A 21,902-nucleotide genomic window follows, 5' to 3' on the forward strand; every position below is an offset into this window, starting at 1 on the left:
TTGTTAACACTGCCTAAACAACACCTATATACTTCTGTAAGAGAACAAGGAAGAAAAGTAGGTTCATTTGGTATCAAAATTTACAATATTCATCAAATACGGGGATGTTATTTCACTGTACGTCTTCAACTATTTCTATTAAAATTACGTTATTGATGAGTGGGGTTGCAAATGTATGTACGCAGTTCAGAGTGGCACTCGCTTCTTTGTTACGAGAGATGCAATGACGTAAGAAAGTGGAGTGCGATGCAGCAACAGATGGTACAAGTAGCACCAATGATACGAGAATTTGCGCCAACTTCGTATCTGTATAACCTGACTGGCTGTCGTGACAGAAGATGGAGCGATTACCCTCGAGACAGCGCGTCAAATCTCACATTTTCGTTTCTTAGTCTTTGCTAAAGTATAGTTCAAATATCGTTGATAATCACACAACAAAACCTTTCAATAAAAGGTTATCCTCTAATCAGTTCAGATTTCGTTCTTGTTATTAATTGTAATGACATGTCAATAAGGTATGTAAACGAACGACTGATGTGGATAGATTTGACAGTGTCTAGCAAGAAAATTAGGATTGTGTCAGCATATTCGCATTGTGAAGGGGCAGATCAAGATAAGATGGATAGTTTTTATGAGGCACTCAATGATGTAGTTGTTAGAGTAAAGGACAAGGACATTGTTCTGCTCATAGGTGATTTTAACGCCAGGATTGGAAATCGAACAGAAGGGTATGAAAAGGTTATAGGAAAATTTGGAGAGGATATGGAGGCCAACAGGAACGGGAAACAACTCTTTCATTTCTGTGCCAGTATGGGCTTAGTAATCACAAACTCCTTTTTTAAACATAAGAACATTCACCGGTATACTTGGGAAGACAGGGGAACCAGATCTGTCATTGACTATATAATAACAGATCAGGAATTCAGGAAGGCTGTGAGGGACACACGTGTATTCAGGGGATTCTTTGATGACACTGATCATTATTTAATCTGCAGTGAAATTGGGATTGTGAGGCCGAAAGTGCTGGAGGTCAGGTCCATATGTAGGAGGATAAGAGTGGAGAAACTTCAGGATAAGGAAATCAGGCACAAGTACATAGCAGCGATCTCAGAAAGGTACCAATTAGTTGAATGTAGTCAATTACAGTCATTGGAAAAGGAATGGACAAGGTACAGGGACACAGTACTAGAAGTGGCTAAAGAATGTCTTGGAACAGTAGTGTGTAAAAGTAGGATGAAGCAAACAGCTTGGTGGAATGACACAGTCAAGGCAGCCTGTAAAAGGAAAAAGAAGGCGTATCAAAAATGGCTACATACTAGAACTCAGGTAGACAGAGAAAGTTATGTTGAAGAAAGAAACAAAGCCAAACAGGTAATTGCAGCATCCAAGAAGAAATCTTGGGAAGACTTTGGAAACAGGTTGGAGACTATGGGTCAAGCTGCTGGAACACCATTCTGGAGTGTAATTAGCAGTCTTCGAAAGGGAGGTAAGAAGGAAGTGACAAGTATTTTGGACAGGTCAGGAAAACTGCTGGTGATTCCTGTGGATGCCTTGGGCAGATGGAGGGAATATTTTGAAGAGTTGCTCAATGGAGGTGAAAATACGATCAGTAATGTTTCAGATTTCAAGGTAGAATGGGATAGGAATGATGATGGAAATAGGATCACATTTGAGGAAGTGGAGAAAATGGTCAATAGATTGCAGTGCAATAAAGCAGCTAGGGTGGATGAAATGAAGTCGGAACTCATCAAATACAGTGGAATGTCAGGTCTTAAATGGCTACACAGGATAATTGAAATGGCCTGGGAGTCGGGACAGATTCCATTAGACTGGACAAAAGCAGTAATCACACCAATCTTTAAACATGGAAACAGAAAAGATTTTAACAACTACAGAGGTATCTCTTTAATCAGCGTTGTGGGTAAAATCTTCTCAGGTATTGTTGAAAGGAAAGTGCGACTATTAGTTGAGGACCAATTGGATGAAAATCAGTGTAGGTTTAGACCTCTTAGAGGTTGCCAGGACCAGATCTTTAGCTTGCGGCAAATAATGGAGAAGTGTTATGAGTGGAACAGGGAACTGTATCTATGCTTTATAGATCTAGAAAAGGCATATGACCGGGTTCCTAGGAGGAAGTTATTGTCTGTTCTACGAGATTATGGAACAGGAGGCAAACTTTTGCAAGCAATTAAAGGTCTTTACATGGATAGTCAGGCAGCAGTTAGAGTTGACGGTAAATTGAGTTCATGGTTCAGAGTAGTTTCAGGAGTAAGACAAGGCTGCAACCTGTCTCCACTGTTGTTCATATTATTTATGGATCATGTGTTGAAAAAAATAAGACTGGCTGGGTGAGATATGTGAACACAAAAGAAGCAGTCTTGCATATGCGGATGACTTAGTTGTGATGGCAGATTCGATTGAAAGTTTGCAAAGTAATACTTCAGAGCTAGATCAGAAATGTAAGGACTGTGGTATGAAGATTAGCATCTCCAAAACGAAAGTAATGTCAGTGGGAAAGAAATATAAACGGCTTGAGTGCCAAATAGGAGGAACAAAGAACATTTGGACGGTTTCAAGTACTTAGGATGCATATTCTCACAGGATGGCAACATAGTGAAAGAACTGGAAGCGAGGTGTAGCAAAGCTAATGCAGTGAGCGCTCAGCTACGATCTACTCTCTTCTGCAAGAAGGAAGTCAGTACCAAGACTAAGCTATCTGTGCACTGTTCAATCTTTCGACCAACTTTGTTGTATGGGAGCAAAAGCTGGGTGGATTCAGGTTACCTTATCAACAAGGTTGAGGTTACGGATATGAAAGTAGCTAGGATGATTGCAGGTACTAGTAGATGGGAACAATGGCAGGAGGGTGTCCACAATGAGGAAATCAAAGAAAAACTGGGAATGAACTCTATAGATGTAGCAGTCAGGGCTAACAGGCTTAGATGGTGGGGTCATGTTGCACGCATGGGAGAAGCAAGGTTACCCAAGAGACTCATGGGTTCAGCAGTAGAGTTAGGTTAGTGTTGTTTGAACGTCCCGTCGACAACGAGGTCATTAGAGACGGAGCGCAAGCTCGGGTTAGGGAAGGATGGGGAAGTAAATCGGCCGTGCCCTTTCAAAGGAACCATCCCGGCATTTACCTGAAACGATTTAGGGAAATTACGGAAAACCTAAATCGGGATGGCTGGAGACGGGATTGAACCGTCGTCCTCCCGAATGCGGGTCCAGTGTGCTAACCACTGCGCCACCTCGCTCGGTTCAGCAGTAGAGGGTAGGATGAGTCGGGGCAGACCAAGGAGAAGGTACCTGGATTCGGTTAAGAATGATTTTGAAGTAACAGGTTTAACATCAGAAGAGGCACCAATGTTAGCACTGAATAGGGGATCATGGAGGAATTTTATAAGTGGGCTATGCTCCAGACTGAACGCTGAAAGGCATAATCAGTCTTAAATGGTTCAAATGGCTCTGAACACTATGGGACTCAACTGCTGTGGTCATAAGTCCCCTAGAACTTACAACTACTTAAACCTAACTAACCTAAGGACAGCACACAACACCCAGCCATCACGAGGCAGAGAAAATCCCTGACCCCGCCGGGAATCGAACCCGGGAACCCGGGCGTGGGAAGCGAGAACGCTACCGCACGACCACGAGATGCGGGATCAGTCTTAAATGATGATGATGATGATGATGACATGTCAATAACGACATGCAGACGACTCAGTTAGTGTGCCTTCGGCTTCCCGTCAAAAGCACACCCAGCGAAGAGATATGAGGTGCCCATTTCAGTGTTAGGCTGTGGTCATATTGGCACTGATATCCGTAGATTCCGCCGCCAACCGACATCGGCCGAGGTTTTCAAGTCAGTACTCCACTACGTGCGCCGTGACAAAGTAGCCGATCTAATTGGGCGATGCGCACACTTCAGATGGCAATCGGCAAAATTCGTATCAGTTTATTTTCTTCGGTCACATCGACCGACACGAGACGAAATACTGACTGTGAGAAACAGGTTAGTTTAGTCAAAGAAGGAGGTTATGGCATTCAGAGGATGAAAAATCTCATAGTCGGAATACAGTTCGGACTCTACGAGCTGAAACTGCAGGTTTATTGGAAACTACAATCAGGCGAAATCTTTACCGGAAATTTTAGGCATAAATTACAATCTCAAAAAAACTTCGTTCAAGTGAGAAGGGTGGCGTGTCTTATGTATAAAGTTACTGCAGTGGATTACTTTTTTTCTTTTTTTTTTGGGGGGGGGGGGAGGAGAGGGGTTGTGGTAGGTGGGCATTAGCTCTTTACTGTTTATCATTGCTGCTTACGTCGGGCTTGGTCGTGCTTGCCTGGAAACCGCGAAGTCGCGGGATCGAGTCCCGGTCGGATCACAGAGTTTTCACTCTGCACTTCAGCCCAGCCTTTATCTCTCATCGATGTGAGGAGTCGCCAGAAACGACACGTGGTTCGGATTCCACATTAAATTGTAGGCCCCCTTTCCTCTATTGGATTACTAGTGTAGGATTGGGACACGCAAAGCGACGTCCACAAGAAAGACTTGTACCAGGCCACTGAGCCACACGAAATAATAATTATAAGAATTATTATTACTATTACTGCTTACTGTCGTTTTTATGCCAACAGGGAGTGGTGATTCGGTTACATGGAGTGGTTTGCAAATATGGTCCATGTGTTTTGACTTTTCAGTGCTTTAGGTGTTCAGAGTATCCTGTTCTTTACGTTCGTCTTTCGTAAGTATGCTGAATGACATTCACAGGAAGTTACTTGACGTATGTCTGCACAGCTCCAAATAAATCCAGTGAAGGAAGTGTTTGTTATCTTGCTTTTCATGAAACAGAACGTTTCTCCTTTCGTCTCATATATTCAGAAGGTTAATTGACGTATGTCTGCACAGCTTCAAATAAATTCAGCGAAGGGAGTATTTGTTATTTCGCTTTTCAGGAAACAGAACGTTTCTCCTATCATCTCATATATTCGAAAAACCTGTATAGCAATTCCAGTAACTAAAGAGACAGAGAGTACAGTACTAGCCACGTTCTCTTCCAGACAGATGTAGCTCATTTTTATGCATTCTGCATTATTTCAACAGCAAACGCCGCATTGCAGCACTCGTCTCCAAGCAAAGAGGCGTTGTGGTATCCATCCCAGGCATACATCCCACGCACGGAGATTAAAACCTAACAAATATCATACATAAAATACACTACTGGCCACTAAAACTGCTACACCACGAAGATGTGCTACAGACGCGAAATTTAACCGACAGGAAGAAGATACTGTGATATGAAAATGATTAGTTTTTCAGAACATTCACACAAGTTTGGCGCTGGTGGCGACACCTACAACGTGCTCACATCCGGAATGTTTCCAACCGATTTCTCATACACAAACAGCAGTTGACCGGCGTTGCCTGGTGAAACGTTGTTGTGATGCTTCGTGTAAGGTGGAGAAATGCGTACCATCACGTTTCCAACTTTGATAAAGGTCGGATTGTAGCCAATCGTGATTGCGTTTATCGTATCGCGACACTACTGCTCGCGTTGGTTGAGATTCTATGACTGTTAGCAGAATATGGAATCGGTGGGTTCAGGAGGGTAATACGGAACGCCGTGCTGGATCCCAACGGCCTCGTATCACTAGCAGTCGAAATGACAGGCATCTTATCCGCATGGCTGTAACGGAACGTGCAGCCACGTCTCGATCCCTGAGTCAACAGATGGGGACGTTTGCAAGACAACAACCATCTGCACGAACAGTTCGACGACGTTTGGAGCAGCATGGACTATCAGCTCGGAGACCATGGCTGCGGTTACCCTTGATGTTGCATCACAGACAGGATCACCTGCGATGGTGTACTCAACGACGAACCTGGGTGCACGAATGGCAAAACGTCATTTTCTCGGATAAATCCATGTTCTGTTTACAGCATCATGATGGTCGCATCCGTGTTTGGCGACATCGCGGTGAACGCACATTGGAAGCGTGTATTCGTCATCGCCATACTGGCGTATCACCCGGCGTGATGGTATGGGGTGCCATTGGTTACACGTCTCGGTAACCTCTTGTTTCGCACTGACAGCACTTTGAACAGTGGACGTTACATTTCAGATGTGTTACGACCTGTGGCTCTACCCTTCATTCGATCCCTGCGAAACCCCACATTTCAGAAGGATAATGCACGACCGCATGTTGCTGGTCCTGTACGGGCTTTTCTGGGTACAGAAAATGTTCGACTAATGCCCTGGCCAGCATATTCTCCAGATCTCTCACCAATTGAAAACGTCTGGTCAATGGTGACCGAGCAACTGGCTCGTCACAATACGCCAGTACTGGTATCGTGTTGAAGCTGCATGGGCAGCTGTACCTGTACACGCCATCCAAGCTCTGTTTGACTCAATGCCCAGCCGTATCAAGGCCGTTATTACGGCCAGAGGTGGTTGTTGTGGGTACTGATTTCTCAGGATCTATGCACCCAAATTGCGTGAAAATGTAATCACATGTGAGTTCTAGTATAATATATTTGTCCAATGAATATCCGTTTATCATCTGCATTTCTTCTTCGTGTAGCAATTTTAATGGCCAGTAGTGTAGATTCTAACGTAAGCTTACCTCCTCGGCCCCGTCAACAATTGGTGAAGGACACTGGACGTACTGTGACCAACCTGTCGGCAGATGTTACCGGGCGACGTCTGGCAACGGCATCTGACGACCGTTGTCGGTGCTACTATGAACGCAGCCTTAGACGAGGGGCCATACCGCACGGTGAATTCTAAGCGAGGGACCGCACAGTACAGTCAAGATGCGCGCCGTACATGTTATTCTTAAGAAATAGGGATTCCACAAGCAATGATGAGAGGAGCAGAGACTAGGATTTATAATTCGATTTGTGACCACTATTTCTGCAACGCTACAATGTTCCAGGATTGTCAGTGTAACATATTTCATTTACTTCACGCGTGGCTTTGTATGTGTGGGTTCATTGCAACTTTTGTGATTAGCTGATGGATTTCTCTGACACAAGTCCCGTTAAAGAGCCACTGGCAACGCGTAAAATTTGGATTTTCATTTGGTAATCATAGCGAGCCTTACCCAAGTCGTTAGTGACTCTCTTACAGCCTCATACCAAGAAAACCTGATACGTGTCTTAATTGCTACTTCTGTGCAGGGAGTAGAACATCATTTGAAGACGCCAAGATGGAGGACATATTCAGAATTTCACAGTTGAGCTCTGATGGCGGCAGAAAAACACATTCTACTACTAGTCCAGTACATATGGAGACTGTTACAAGCGATCAGTGGTGACACAGAAAAGGGATCCGCGAAGCGCATTTGCACTGAAGACGGACTGACATCATATTCACTTTCGGATAATATGTTTAAGCAGATGGATCACCGTATTCTCTCGTAGCATCTGTCACTAGAGTTTGATATGCGCCGCTCTTCTTGCCATATGCACTATTCCCTCTGTTAATTGTACCTGGTAAGTGATTCCACAACGGTGAGCAATAGTCAAGAGTAAGTTTCCTCTCGTGGGTGAATTCATTGTTCCTTCCAGGAGAATTTGCCCCATTTCAATCCTTGTACCACTGTAGAGATGAGTAAAACAGGTATTAGTGCTTGTACCACTGTAAAAATGAGTAAAACAGAGAAACAACTGAAATCGTTCTAACTGAACGAAGCCACAGGGTCCGCTGGAATTCCTATCACATCCTGTACCCAATTTACGGTTTGAGGTAGCCCCTCTTTAACAATAATTTCCCTCGAACAAACAACCGTGCCCAGTAGCTGGAAGAGAGCACAGGTCACATCTGTCTAAAAGACGGGTAGCAGGAGTGATCGACAAAACTACCGTCCAATATCCTTGACATCGACTTGTCGTAGAATCTTGCAACATGTTCTGAGCACAAACATAATGAGGTACCTCGAGTAGAACGACCTCCTCCATGCCAACCAGCACGGATTTCGAAACCATAGAACACGTGAAACCCCACTCGCACTTCTCACATGACATCCTAAAAGCCATGGATCAAGATAATCAGGCAGATTGAGTATTTCTTGATTTCCGAAAAGCTTTGACTCAGTACCAAACCTATGTATTGGGTCCCTTGCTGTTCCTGTAGTATATCAATGACCCTGCAGATGTAACCTCAGACTTTTAGCAGATGATGAAGTTATCTACAATGAAATACAGTCTGAACGAAACTGCACAAATATTCAGTCAGACCTTCATAACATTAATGAAGTGGTGCGACTATCGTCGGCTTGTTTTAAAAGTTCAAAAATATAAAGCTGTGCATTTCACAAAACGAAAAAAAACAGTATCTTATGTAGCTAATATTAGTGAGTCGCAGCTGGATTCTGTGAAATCAAACAAATATTTGCAACACATAGTAGGGGCATGTAGTGGAACGATCACATGGGCTTGGTAGAGGGTAATGCAGGTAGCGGACTTCTGTTTTGTTGATACAATACCTGGGAAACGCAATGTCTACAAAGGAGATTGCTTACAAATCACTCGTGAGACACGTCCTAGAATAATGCTCAATTGTGTGTGACCCGTACCAAATTGCACTGAAAGAACTGACCGGTAGACTCTTCAAGATAGAAGGAGACTACCTCGAGAAAGTCTACTAACAAAGTTTCACGAACGGGCTTAAATGATGAGTCAAGGAATATTTTGCAACCCATATGAATCGCAGGGCAAGAGCAAATTAAGTACAGCATTCACAGAGGCACTTAAACAATCATTCAACCTGCATTCCATATCAGAATGGAAAGGTAAATAGCCCTGTTAAGTGGTACAATGGGACGTACTCTTTACCATGCACTTCACAGTGATTCGCAGGGTATACACTCTAGTCAAACACACGCACAGCGCACGTAGTGAGCGTGCTGTCCGTGCGTAGAATGGGGAAGGCGCGCAATCTGAATTTGACCGAGGGCAGATTGTGATGGCTCGCACGTCCGCACGAGCATTTCGAAAACTGCACGGCTAGTCGGGTGTTCGAGGAGTGCTGTGTTGAGTGTCTTCAACACGTGGCGAAACAATACCAAAACCTCGTCCAGATGTCGTGGGGTTGGTGCCCCCCCCCCACCTCATTATAGATGTCGGATGTCGTAGCCTGGACACACTGGTAAAACGAATCACGCGGTGAACTGTGACGGAACTAACATCAGTCTTTAGTTCTGGGCACAGTACTCGTTTCTCTGAACACACATAGCACCGAACACTCCTAACGATGGGTCTCCGCAGGCGACGACCCATGCATGTTCCAATGTCACCATGACATGGGCAGTTACAACTGAAATGGGCAGGTGACCATCGGCACTGGACGTAGTTGCAGTGGCAGAGCGTTGCAAGGTCTGATGAATTCCGATATCTTCTTCATCGTGCCAATGGGCGGGCGCAAACCGGTTGTCTTCCAAGGAACAGCTCCTTGATACCTGTACTGCGCGACGGCGACAAGCTGGCGGCGGCTCGATTATGCTCTGGAGAACATTCACGTGGGCATTCATGGATCAGTGGAGCTCGTGCAAGGCACCACGACGGCAAAGGAGTATCGTACACTGGCTGCATACCAGGTACACTCATTTATGATGATCACGTTTCCCGACCACAGTGGCATTTTTCAACAAGATAATGCCCAAAGTCACAAGTTCAGGCGTGTGATGGAGTGATTCGAAGAAGAGAGTGGCGAGTTCCAATTGATGTGCTGGCCTCCCAATTCGCCAGATCTGAACCCGATAGAACATATCTGGGATGTGATTTAACGTGGCGCGAGAGTTCATCGCCCCCCTTTTACGGGAATTAGGTGACCTGTGCGTGCAGACGTAGTGCCAACTCTCTCCAGCGTCTTACCAAGGCCTCACTGCTTCCATGCCATGACGCGTCGCCGCTGGTATCCGTGCCAAAGATGGACAAATCAGCTGTGAGGTAGATGGCCATAATGCTCTGGCTGATCAATGTAGATGTAGATAGAGATGTAGAATTACATTTCCTTAGAATACAGCGTGACTTGTGTGCTGCCTTAACAATATAAGAACGCACATATGCGTGTTAATGCATGTTAATATATAAAGCCAAGCATCACGAAGTCGCGTGGTAGTTGAACGTAAGAAAGGTCTGATTTGACTTCTCGTCATAAAGAGGTAATTAGAGCTGAAGCAGCAACTAATGAGTTGGACGTGGGCGTGTCAAAGGAACAATCCCAGCATACAAGTGATGTACGACGACTGCGGAAAAGAAGATGTGCGCACAGGGATTTGAACCCCACGCCTCCTAAATGTGGGTCTAGAGGCAGCTCACTCCGACTCATCGCACGTGGAGCGGTGGGCGACATATGCTGGAGGAGCAGAGTAGCGCAAGAGATTACAAACGCAGGAAGCGCAGCTGGTGACGCAAGAAAGCTAGCTTCCATTTCCGGCGGGATACGCATGTCGGGCGGCCATTAGGGGCGCTGCGCGGGTTGCCTAAGCGGAGCGGCGCAGATCGCCGGCGACGCGATCAGCATGCACGCAAGCGCAGGCAGCGAGCTGTTCTCAGATGCTACCTGCTTCCCCGCGGCGGGCGACGCGCGCTATGCAGATGAGCGCCACAATAGGGGGGCGGACGCCACACGCGGAAGTCAGCCGTCACGCCACGCTCCGCCGCCCATGTCGATCAGCCGACTCTTATAAACAACGAGCAGTGTGGGCTTATGGAAATCGCACTATTATCGACACTTTCAAGTATCCAGAGTGACAACCACAGCGTGATTTAAAGTACGAGTAAAGTCCATCTCGGTAGATGCGCGGTCAGCACGATCGATTGCCACGCGAAAGGAATCTGGTTCGATTCCCGGCCTGGGTAAGAGATTTTCTCTGCTCGTAAACTAAATGTTGCGTTGTCCTTACGTTCGCATGTATAGTTGGCACTATACAGCTGCCACGGTGGACTTTTTCCGACACCTAAAACAAATGGGAGTCCGGCACTGTCGACTGATTCCTCTGCGCAAACCGTTTTGCCTCAAAGTGGGCAGAAATTAACACGTAGGCCACTCCCGGCAAATACGCTGCAATTGACTGGCATCCCCTGAGATCACCGGGGAGACATACTCATAATTGCTACGGACTTCAGTCTTCTGCTCTGCTAACAAGGGAACCGTATGAACTTCCTCTCAACGATATGATTTATATTGGCAGTGAGTGTGGGGCACGGCTACGTCCTCAACATACGCAACAATAAGGCACAACTCTCAACCGTTTTCGAGAAACTCGAGTTCGAAAATTTTAGGCGTGCTTATATACACTGTATACATAAAAGAGAGAGAGAGAGAGAGAGAGACGCACCACGAAGGAATTATCCGAATGAGACGAAAATTGATAGATGTGATATGTATGTATAAGCAAACAAATTATTATAATTTCATAAAAACTGGATGATGTATTCAAGAGAAAGAGCTTCACAAATGGGAACTACAGTAAAGCATTGGTCCATCTCTGGTCCTTATGCAAGCAGTTATTCGTCTCGGCATTGAGTGACACAGTTAATGGATGTCTTCCTGAGAGATTCCTTGTCAAATTCTGTCCGCTTGGGCGATATATCGTTAATATCCCGAGCTGGTTGGAGGGCCATAATGCTCTACACGTTCTCAAATGGGGAGAGATCCAGCGACCTTGCTGGCCAAAGTACAGCTTGGCAAGCACGAGGAGAAGCACGCAGGGTTCAGACAGGCATTACGTTGCTGAAGTGTAAGCCCAGGATGGATGGCCATAAAGGACAACAGAATGGGGCCTAGAATATCGTCGACGTACCGCTATGCTGTAAGGGTACCGCAGATAACAACCAAATAGATCCTGCTATTAAAAGAAATGGCACCCAAGACCATCACTTCTGGTTGTCTGGCCGCACGGCGGGCGACAGCTCGTTATCCCACCAGTGTCCAAGGCGTCTCCGGACGTGTCTGCAGCCTGGAATCCATTGACTGGAGTGGAATTGTCTTCAGTGATGAGTCTCGCTTCGAACTGAGCCTCGAAAACCCAGCAAAGATGTATCTGGAGACGCCCCAGACAGCGATAGGGTACCAACCCGACTGTCGCTCGCTATACGGCCAAACAACCATGAGTGCTGGTCTGAGGTGCCATTCATTTTATAGCAGGACCCATTCAGTTGTCATCCGCGCGCACCTTACAACACAGCGGTTCGTCGACGATATTCTACGCTCCGTTTTGTACCCCTACATTACAAGCCACCCTGTGCTTACATTTCAGCAAGACAATGCCCGCCCGCAGAAAGTAAGCGTTTCTACTGCTGGTCGTCACGCTTGTCAAACCGTACCTTGGCCAGCAAGGTCGCCAGATGTCCAGACATGCCATCTTTCAAAAGTGAAAAATCAGGAGAATTTTAGCGGTGTACTATTGTGAATTACAACACATCCCTGACGATTAAAGTTGCAATTATTCAATAACTGTAACAATTCAATTACATTTGCTTTATTATTTACATGTAAATACTAAATAATGGACATATCTGAGCCTTCGGACTGTATAATTTATCATTCAACATGCTGAACAATATGAATGATGAGCTCTGCAGGTTTCTTTGGATTCACACACATTCAAATGAAGCACTCTCGAGAGAACTACAGTTCGAAATTACGATCCGAGGAAACAAATTAACGTATATTAGATTTCTGTTTTGACATTAGCACAGTTTTTGCATGAATAAATCACTGTTAAATGATCACTCGTTTTCATTTCATAATGCAACCCATATTTGCATGGCATCTTATATCCGTAAGACATCTTTCCCCAATTTAACTCAATTTTATACAGGATGTACAGGCGGGAAGCGCCTAGTTTCGAAAGTGCGAGTTCTCTGGATCGAATTTTGCTGTCAATCCTTTTTCTTTCATTACAATATTATTATGCCAACGAGCAGTATCTGAGTAATTCATCCAAAATACAGGGTGTCCACAATGAGACTCCAACATTTTAATATCCTATATCCTTCTCATTTCAGATGGTGGACTTGTGAATCCTGAAGGGGCAGACAGAGCAACTCAACAAGTTTTTGATGTGCAAATTTGATACGCAAAGAGGCCGTAGTGCAGCTGCAATCAATTGTTTTAGCAAAATGGAGGATATGCAGGAGCGTGCACAAGTGGTCTGGTGGCATGCAGAGACAAAATCGGCGACTCAAGTGCAAAGAAACTTTCCTCGAGTTTACAACAAAGCGTCCCCGCAGTTTTTGGCTACTGGGAGTGTTGCGAAAGGGCATTGTGGTGGTGAGCCTGGGATCAGCGAACATCATGTGGAACAAGTGCGGCGGTCATTCGAACAAGGTCCACAGAAGTCAGCGCGACATGCAGCACGAGAACTTCGTATGAAACGTTCAACAGTGCACAAAGTCCTTCATCAGCGATTACGTTTGTACGCATATAAAGTGCAGGCTGTGCAAGAAATCAAGCCTGACGATCGACCAAAGCGAGAAGAATTTGCATCTGTCATGTTAGATCGCATTGCCGCGCACGAGACATTTTTATCACGCGTGATGTTTACTGACGAGCAACCTTTCACGTGTCAGGGGCTGTCAATCGTCACAATGTGCGTATCTGAGGGTCCGAAAATCCACATGCACCTAGGGAACACATGCGCGACGTCCGAAAGTTAATGTATGGTGTGGTTTGATGATAAATCGCATTGTTGGGCCGATTTCTTTCAGGAGGCGACTGTGGATGGAGCCATCTACCTGGACATGTTGGAACAATTTGCCGTGCCACAGATAACAGACCTGCAGCCAAATGTGATGTTTCAACTGGATGGTGCACGACCCCACTGGAGCCTTGATGTCCGAAAATTTTTAAATGACACATTCCCGCAACGATGGATTGTCCGTGGAGGTCCAATTCCTTGGCCGCCACGTTCGCCCGACATAACCCCCCTCGATTTTTTCTTGTGAAGTTATGTGAAAGACCGGGTATACGCTACACCAGTAAAGGACCTGCAAGACTTGAAACAGCGCTAAGAATTGTCATCAACTCTGTCACAGAACAGATGCTCCGCAACACATGGCACGAAATCGATTATAGACTTGATATTCTTCGCGCTAACCGTGGCGCCCATGTTCAAGTGTACTGAACCGTCCACTTGTGTATGAAACCTTGATGAGCTGCTGTATGATTTCCCTGTATTTGTTCGTCAATAAATTGTGTTTCCTCTAAGATTTTATGAGTTCAAATATTGGAGTCTCCTTGTGGACACCCTGTATACCCCGCTGATGCACCGTTGCAACTTTTCTATTTATAGCCAGATGAAGAACCCCATAAAACGACTACAACATGGGCCTACATCATGAAACAGAATAGACTCATAAATTCTAGAGAACACTGCAGAAAAATTCAATCAGTCGTACACTATCAGTTATTGTTGTTGTGGTCCTGAGACTGGTTTGAAGCAGTTCTCCATGCTACTCTATCCTGTACAAGCCTCTTCATCTCCCAGTACCTACCGCAACCTACATCCTTCTGAATCTGCTTAGTGTATTCATCTCTTGGTCTCCCTCTACGATTTTTACCCTCCACGCTGCCCTCCAATACTAAATTGGTGATCCCTTGATGCCTCAGAACATGTCCTACCAACCGATCCCTTCTTCTAGTCAACTTGTGCCACAAACTTCTCTTCTCCCCAATCCTATTCAATACTTCCTCATTAGTTATGTGATCTACCCATCTAATCTTCAGCATTCTTCTGTAGCACCACATTTCAAAAGCTTCTATTCTCTTCTTGTCCAAACTATTTATAGTCCATGTTTCACTTCCATACATAGCTACACTCCATACAAATACTTTCAGAAATGACTTCCTCACACTTAAATCTACACTCGATGTTAACAAATTTCTCTTCTTCAGAAACGCTTTCCTTGCCATTGCAAGTCTACATTTTATATCCTCTCTACTTCGACGATCATCAGTTATTTTGCTCCCAAAATAGCAAAACTCCTTTACTACTTTAAGTGTCTCATTTCCTAATCTAATTCCCTCAGCATCACCCGACTTAATTCGACTACATTCCATTATCCTAGTTTTGCTTTTGTTGATGTTCATCTTATATCCTCCTTTCAAGACACTATCCATTCCGTTCAACTGCTCTTCCAAGTCCTTTGCTGTCTCTGATACAATTACAATGTCATCGGCAAACCTCAAAGTTTTTATTTCTTCTCCATGGATTTTAATACCTACTCCATATTTTTCTTTTGTTTCCTTCACTACTTGCTCAATATACAGATTGAATAACATCGGGGATAGGCTATACAGCCCAGTCTCACTCCCTTCCCAACCACCGCTTCGCTTTCATGCCCCTCGGCTCTTATAACTGCCTGTATTTTACCCCTGCCACCTTCAGAATTTGAAATAGAGTATTCCAGTCAACATTGTCAAAAGCTTTCTCTAAGGCTAAAAATGCTAGAAACGTAGGTTTGCCCTTCCTTAATCTAGCTTCTAAGATGAGTTGTAGGGTCAGTATTGCCTCACGTGTTCCAACATTTCTACAGAATCCAAACTGATCTTCCCCGAGGTCGGCTTCTACTAGTTTTTCCATTCTTCTGTAACGGATTCGCGTTAGTATTTTGCAGCTGTGACTTAATAAACTGATAGTTCGGTAATTTTCACATCTGTCAACACCTGATTTCTTTGGGATTGGAATTATTATATTCTTCTTGAAGTCTGAGGGCATTTCGCCTGTTTCATACATCTTGCTCACCAGATGGTAGACTTTTGTCAGGACTGGCTCTCCCAAGGCCGTCAGTAGTTCCATTGGAATGTTGTCTACTCCGGGGGCCTTGTTTCGACTCAGGTCTTTCAGTGCTCTGTCAAACTCTTCACGCAGTATCGTATCTCCCATTTCATCTTCATCTACATCCTGTTCCATTTCCATAATATTGTCCTCAAGTTCATCGCCCTTGTATAGACCTTCTATATACTCCTTCCACCTTTCTGCCTTCCCTTCTTTGCTTAGAACTGGGTTTCCATCTGAGCTCTTGATGTTCATGCAAGTGGTTCTCTTATCTCCAAAGGTCTCTTTAATTTTCCTGTAGGCAGTATCTATCTTACCCCTAGTGAGATAAGCCTCTACATCCTTACATTTGTCCTCTAGCCATCCCTGCTTAGCCATTTTGCACTTCCTGTCGATCTCATTTTTGAGACGTTTCTATTCCTTTTTGCCTGCTTCATTTACTGCATTTTTATATTTTCTCCTTTCATCAATTAAATTCAATATTTCTTCTGTTACCCAAGAATTTCTACTAGCCCTCGTCTTTTTACCTACTTGATCCTCTGCTGCCTTCACTACTTCATCCTTCAAAGCTACCCATTCTTCTTCTACTGTATTTCTTTCCCCCATTCCTGTCAATTGTTCCCTTATGCTCTCCCTGAAACTCTGTACAACCTCTGGTTCTTTCAGTTTATCCAGGTCCCATCTCCTTAAATTCCCACCTTTTTGCAGTTTCTTCAGTTTTAATCTACAGGTCATAACCAATAGATTGTGGTCAGAGTCCACATCTGCCCCTGGAAGTGTCTTAATTTTTAAAACCTGGTTCCTAAATCTCTGTCTTACCATTAAATAATCTATCTGAAACCTGTCAGTATCTCCAGGCTTCTTCCATGTATACAGCCTTCTTCTATGATTCTTGAATCAAGTGTTAGCTATGATTAAGTTGTGCTCTGTGCAAAATTCTACCAGGCGGCTTCCTCTTTCATTTCTTAGCCCCAATCCATATTCACCTACTACGTTTCCTTTTCTCCCTTTTCCTACTACCGAATTCCAGTCACCCATGACTATTATATTTTCGTCACCCTTCACTATCTGAATAATTGCTCTTATTTCATCATACATTTCTTCAATTTCTTCGTCATTTGCAGAGCTAGTTGGCATATAAACTTGTACTACTGTAGGAGGCGTGGGCTTCGTGTCTATCTTGGCCACAATAATGCGTTCACTATGCTGTTTGTAGTAGCTTACCCACATTCCTATTTTCCTATTCATTATTAAACCTACTCCTGCATTACCACTATTTGATTTTGTGTTTATAACTCTGTAATCACCTGACCAGAAATCTTGTTCCTCCTGCCACCGAACTTCACTAATTCCCACTGTATCTAACTTTAACCTATCCATTTCCCTTTTTAAATTTTCTAACCTACCTGCCCGATTAAGGGATCTGACATTCCACGCTCCGATTCGTAGAACGCCAGTTTTCTTTGTCCTGATAACGACATCCTCTTGAGTAGTCCCCGCCCGGAGATCTGAATGGGGGACTATTTTACCTCCGGAATATTTTACCCAAGAGGACGCCATCATCATTTAACCATACAGTAAAGCTGCATGTCCTCAGGAAAAATTACGCCCGTAGTTTCCCCTTGCTTTCAGCCGTTCGCAGTACCAGCACAGCAAGGCCGTTTTGGTTATTGTTACAAGGCCAGATCAGTCAATCATCCAGACTGTTGCCCCTACAACTACTGAAAAGGCTGCTGCCCCTCTTCAGGAACCACACGTTTGTCTGGCCTCTCAACAGATACCCCTCCGTTGTGGTTGCACCTACGGTACGGCCATCTGTATCGCTGAGGCACGCAAGCCTCCCCAACAACGGCAAGATCCATGGTTCATGGGGGGGGGGGGGGGGGGCACTATCAGTTATTTGCACCATTATTCGGTGATATGCTTCGATATGCGTGGCGTGTCACGAATCTGTGTGATCCCTTTGAAAGGGCACGGCCGATTTCTTTCCCCATCCTTCCCTGATCCTATGCGACTGATGACCTTGCTGTTTGATCCCCTCCTCCAAATCAGCCACCCAACCCAACTGTGTGATGACCAAGAACCTTTTAGTGATGCAAAACAAGAATGTTTTACAAAGGGCTGATTGAAAAAACCGTCCACGTGCAAAAATTCACGTTCTTTACATGTACTGTATTTCGCGAAAATTGTTTTCCATGTTTCTACAACGAGTATCATCCTGATTCGTGCATTGCTCCATAGATTACGTATTATACTGATCACAAATGTATATAAAATAATACAAATAAAATGGCTACACTGATTTGATTGAAAGTTCTTGGGTACCCTTTTCTTTATTTGCATTCTCGTTACGAAAAAAAAAATCTCTTCTCTTTCAGGACAAATATTACGAAAATAATGAACGAATCATTAAATACTGATAACTTGGACAGTCGCAATACATTTATTTTACAATTAATTGGGAATGAAAAAATTACTAACAGCTAGATTCGATCCAGAAACCTCGCACTTACGAAATTAAGCGCTTACTCGCGGACTCTTTAAATACGGCGACCACGCAAAGTATATAAGAACCGCCTATAATTTTCACACTCGATTTTCTAGACAACGGTTGAAAGTTACGTCTTCCTGTTTACCGACGTTGATGTCCTATTCGTGCCTAACACACTCTGTCAGTAGAAATCAATCTGGTGAGGGGAAGTTCGTACAGTTCCCTTGTAAGCAGCGACGGTGAGTATTTCTCGAACTGATCAACAAGTACACCTTTTAGTTGTGGAAAATTTTAAAACAAGTACTTTTCTAATTAGTCATGCTGGAAGCGCTGGATAATAACAGGTTTAAAAACGAATGTGACTGTTCAAAATAGTAGAACACTGAACAGCCAACTTAACAGTCTCTCTCGGCTGCGTATGTTTACCATTTATAGTAATTATCGGCTGAACGTAAATACCAATGTTGCGTGCGCGCACAAGTATTTTATTCTTTTCTGGGACAATGGACATTACCCCAGACATAAATTTAAGTACTCTAGGACCCCGTTTCCCTGCAAAGCTTTCAGATTTCCCCCTAAATATCCACAACTGTTTCCTACTGCCTGCCAGTTGGGATAAATCATCTTGATACATGCGCAGCGGCCGGCCGGAGTGGCCGTGCGGTTCTAGGCGCTACAGTCTGGAACCGCGAGACCGCTACGGTCACCGTTTCGAATCCTGCCTCGGGCATGGGTGTGTGTGTTGTCCTTAGGTTAGTTAGGTTTAAGTAGTTCTAAGTTCTAAGCCTGCGACCGTAGCAGGCTAGCGGTTGCGGATTGAAGCACCTAGAGCCGCTCGGCCAACTCTGGTTCGTGTGAGACTACATCTGTGGTATAAAACAATGCACATAATCCAAATAAAGAGTATTTAATTTTTCATTTTTGTTCTAAAAATTAAGTTGTTACGGTTTCTTAATTTAAGCAACCTTTATTAACAATCTTTCGTAAAATTTTTATAATTAATTATTTAATTTGAAAAGAAAACAGGAATTTCGCGTGCAATTGCAACTATAATAAAGAAGGCGTGCATTATTCACAAAAAATGATGATGAATTTTACAATTACGAGATGTAGGTGTTTCAAATTGGACGAAATAAAAGGATGAACCAAGCGAGACTTGAACCAGCGATTCCATAAACTGCACCGTATTATGTTTATTACGCTACCGAATCTGTTATATGTCCCAAGTGTATCTGCAAGTGAATCCGTATCTCAAGTCCATCAAATACAGTCACTTGGAAAACTTCACAGCCGATTTTTTTCTGTAAATTTATGAAAAACATTAAGAACAATCTATTTCTCGGTACTTTTTAACAGTGTTCCACACACGTGTTTCACTACGGAGCAGGAAGCAGCCTCTGCCGTTTTCGTAAACTGCTTATTAACAATTGGAGCTCAACAGTAGAATGACTGTGACCGTACACGATGCTGAAATAAAAACTACATAGCTGAAGTGTGATTAAGAAAAACGTTGATGGCTGTTAACACTTTGCCGTCCACACGTCTCGTATAAATTTATTGGCTTGGCGCCGGCAGCGCTAATTCGGATTACTTGGCTTGTCGCCGACCGCTTGTAAACTTTCCGTTGATGACAAGCTTCAAACACATTGGCTTTTGCGCGCTTTAATTTTTCCGGAAATCCTCTATTTTGCCGTATCGTTCCACAAACTCGAATTTTCTTTTCAAGTAACTTATCTGCAAGTTCGGCACTGTTATAATAATTATCCATGTAGAGATGATGCCACTTTCCATAAGAAGGTGTCAATAGTTCCATCACTGTTTTTTTCTAAAGGTTGTCCAGCGCCGGAATATATCTCGAATGAAGAAATGTATCCCATACTCAAATCACACAGCATCCGAATGAGTATGCCGTATTTCGTAATTTTCGACGGATTGTAAACTTTAAAATTTAACTGTCCACGCCACGGTATCATTCCTTCATCATTTGAGATGTACTGAATTAGATTAAACGTTTCTATAAACTTTTTGGAAAAATAATCAGTTACGAATTGCACTTTGAAAGGCAGGTCGACGACATTATCCGGTTTATTGTTTTTGTCGGAAAAATGTAAAAATGACAATATTTGTTTGAATCGGTTGCGGGACATCGTTTAGCGAAATATCGGCGAGTCTATTTTTACAATTCCCATAAGGATAACAAGCCCAAACCATTTTCTAAGTTCGGATCCAATAACGTCGACAAATTTGGCATTTTTTAAATCCAGTTTCCTTCTATTGCAATCTTGACTGTAATACTTGTTGGTTTCGATGCTAATATATTCAAATAGATCGTTCCCAATACATAATTCTACGATATCCACGGCGCTCTGTGTATCTTTGGGAAATATATGTGGATCCGGAGAGCCTTCAAATTTATTATTGGTCCTCAGTTAATCATAGTCTATCTTTCGTCTGATTCATCCGAATCAGTTGGCAACCGTAGCGTTCGCCGAATTCTTCTTTGACGTATTTCACTATCTTCCGGTTCTGCTTCACTTTCAAACGTTTTTTATACTCAATGTCTTCTTCCCAATCGGCCAAGTCGTCCGGAACATCAGACAAGGCGTCCGCGCATCCACCGTAAATAGCCGTATCGTCTCTTTCGTCTGCCAAGATGAAAGTGCACAAGTACTTATAAAAACAAAAAACTTCTTGACGTGTGTAACTTATTGTTACATAAACAAAACACAAACAGAATGAAAAAGACACTGAAGTGCTGTCACCGGCCACTGCGCGATACTAAGCCCACGACACCACTGTGGTGTCGCCGGACGGCAAAGTGTTAACACATTCTTCAATTTTCATTTAAGGGGCTCCGGAACGCCCTATACTTGCAATGTTAAAATAACGCTTATAAATTACATCTTTCCTCACAAAGTATTTGAGGTAGGAAGTTGAACTTTTTACAGATTATTTATTGGAATATGGGCTACAACTTAACACAGGGATTTTACAACATTTTAGTTCAGTTATTAAAGATGATTTTTTTCAATTGTAATGAAAATTCACAACATTTTTTTGCAATTTTTTATTTATATATTCAAAAATATACAGTTTTTTGGAAAAAGGTTATGTTAAATTATGCAGAAGGTACTGTGTAACATTTACTGAAAGTTTGAAACAAATATGTTTAGAAGATCCTTAGAAAACATGTAATTAGTATGAGAAAATAAAAGTTTTGGGAATCGAACGACAAAGATTGGATTAACTTTTTAGTGCATTCCAGGTCCATAGGATGGATTATCTTCATCCTCTGCAAACTCCTCCTCCAGCTTCCTCTTGTTCCTCCTCCTGTTTACTCTTGCTTGTATTTCTAGACTCTTTACAGCCCTGTCTGCAGCCCGAAGGCGTTCCTTGTCTAAAGCAAGCATCGTTCGTACCATGTTAGAACCTATCTTCATTCCCATATTTCTAAATACCTTGCACCTTACAATGTTGCCATCATTGAAAGTCGCAACAGCATCATACACACCAAAGTGAAGTGTTTCTATTCCAACAAATACAGTCTTGGGGATTCTCGACCATATAACACTATTTACACTTTCACTGGGGTTTTGAGTTTTTCCGTGAATACACTTTTTCAACA

The 21,902-nt window shown here is 43.5% G+C and overlaps 1 long non-coding RNA gene across 1 annotated transcript in view; it reads right to left on the minus strand.

Moving 5' to 3' along the window:
• Positions 1 to 21,902, minus strand: part of LOC126235461 (uncharacterized) — a 230,261-nt gene that overhangs the window by 88,827 nt on the left and 119,532 nt on the right. The window lies entirely within an intron of this gene.

Source organism: Schistocerca nitens, chromosome 1 (genome assembly GCF_023898315.1).
Source record: "Schistocerca nitens isolate TAMUIC-IGC-003100 chromosome 1, iqSchNite1.1, whole genome shotgun sequence".
Lineage (NCBI taxonomy): Eukaryota > Metazoa > Arthropoda > Insecta > Orthoptera > Acrididae > Schistocerca > Schistocerca nitens.